The following is a 2,258-nucleotide window of genomic DNA, read 5'->3' on the forward strand; positions in this document are numbered from 1 at the left end:
GCCAACTGGGAACAAGAAGAACGCAAATCGTAAAGAGAGGACATGTAAAAATGGTAGCCGCCGTATTGCAAACCGAGAGGGAGAAAAAACGGAGGCGGGATGCGACGGTGGTGGGCCTGATGGGCCCCCACCGGGCCGGGGCGAACCGAAAGGGGAGGAGGGCTCTTATTTATCAATGTCCGTCACGGACCGCGTGTGAGGGGTGGGGGGTGGGGGGAGGTCCCGCCAGGCGGTCACACTCGGCTAGGGGCGTTTCAAGTCGCAGGGCGGCGGCGGTCCCCTTCGACCAGTAACCGTGCAGTGAGAGGGAGGGGATGTACGGAGGGACAAATCTGGGCAGTGGATGGGTGTGCAAGACTACTATGCAAAACTGCAAAAATGGAAAGTTTTACACTTTAAACTGTGAAAATTTAGGGGCAGTAACCATGTGCACACTACTTACTGGACACTCGGAAGCCAGGGAGTACATGAACGCTTTTTGGTTTGCAGAGTAAACATTTTATATGAGACTTTAGTTTCAGTTGAATCTGTCATCTTGTTAAACAGTTTGATTTGCGGAGTGTTTTTCACCTGCTGGTTTGGTGCGTGTGCGGCCGTCGTGAACACGGTCGTGACAGGCACTGAGTAGCGCCCACTCCCCACCTCACACTCCGAACTCATTCGGAGTCCTGCAAACTTTCCATGCCAATTGAATAAAGGCAAGGAAAGGGAAAGAGGGGGTAGATGAGGTGGGAGAATGGGAAAGTGGAGGGAGGTAGGCGGGGACGGAAAGAGAGAGGGACAGACTAAAGGGGGAAAGGAAGAGGAGGAGGAGGAGCTAAGAGAAAGGCAAATGTCTTTAAACCTTTTTTCCCCCTCTGCCGACCGTCCTCCCTACCTCCCCCTTCTCTCCACCCCCTGGACACGAAAATAAATATTTACGGAGAAATCCTTTTCCCTCTTATCGTCGTGATCCCTCTATCCCCCAGTCTCGCTCACCTGCTCACCCCATTCCTCTATCCTCTCCATCTTGTCTCCATCCCCAATCGTCCTCCTTGACTGTGTGGCTTTCTGCGAGCTGTTGCCCCGTAACTGAATACGAAACGTTTCCGACATTTCTGGCATTGGAAGGACGTTGACAGAAAAAAAACAACGCCATCCTTACCAAAAGTACGACGAAATTTTGCGGTGAGGCGTCCTAGTGCACTGGCCCTGCACGGCGCGATGGCGCGTGTTACTTTGCACACATTTCGACCTTTAGAACCTCTAATTCCCACTCTCTTTCCCTCTTCTTACGTCCTCTCTGACAGATGCATAAGAGGGGCCGGCGTCGTAATCGGCAAGGAAAACAACTGGTGGAAGAAGGAGGAAAGGAAATAAAAATATAGTGTGAAAAATAGACGTGAGGGAGAAGTGACTTTTAGGGCCGCGTCAGTTGGGCCCGGGGGGAGCGCCCCGCCGTGTACTTGAAATGAAAATCAATATTCTTTTGCCGCACGGCTGCCCGCTCAAACGGTATAATTACGTATTAAGAAGTAGAATCAGGGCCACGGTCGGGGCGGCGGGGTTTGACAGACTTTCCCTTATCTAAACTTTTTTTTCTATAAAAGTCCTTTTTTTGGCGGGGAAAGATTTCACTCTATTGCGCCGCTTGGGGTGCCTCGTGCCCCTCACCAGCCGCAGTCATCAACATCTCGACTCTTTTCGTGTGACAGTTTTTTTTTTCTACCGTCTTGATAAACAGCGCCCCGCCCTCCTCTTGCACCGACTACAGCAAGTAGCCGAAACCGTTAATGCTCTTTCTTTACGGACGCGAGATCTTAATAATTATTTAAAAGACCCGCCATGCGGACACAAAAGAGGAAATCAAAGTCATCACCGTTCATATTTTCCGAAAGCGGCCTTTCGCGCTTCGCGCTGGCCACGCCACCCCGTGACCCCTTGAGCGTGGACGCCGACCCCTCCGCTGACCTCCCGCTGGCAGTCCGGCCAGTCCGCGAGTCCAGAAGTGCTGCCGCGGCAGAGGTCCACCCGACTGAGGTGGCCGAGCAGGAGCGCTCATGAGTTATGGATTTGGCCGCAGTGTACCTTTGCACAGCAGCACAGCGGGCGGGGCCGAGGACGAGCGAGGAGCCCGGGACGTGAGGTGGACAGCGGCAGAGCAAGGCAAGACGGCCCAAGTCACCCCCCGGCTTTCGGCCGCTGCCTCCGCCGGGCGCACAAAAGACGTTAAGTCTGTCGCCTGATTTCTGTTTTCTCCCCTCGCCCCTCCGCAAACA

This window comes from Frankliniella occidentalis, unplaced genomic scaffold (assembly GCF_000697945.3).
Source record: "Frankliniella occidentalis isolate FOCC.00 unplaced genomic scaffold, Focc_3.1 Scaffold208, whole genome shotgun sequence".
Lineage (NCBI taxonomy): Eukaryota > Metazoa > Arthropoda > Insecta > Thysanoptera > Thripidae > Frankliniella > Frankliniella occidentalis.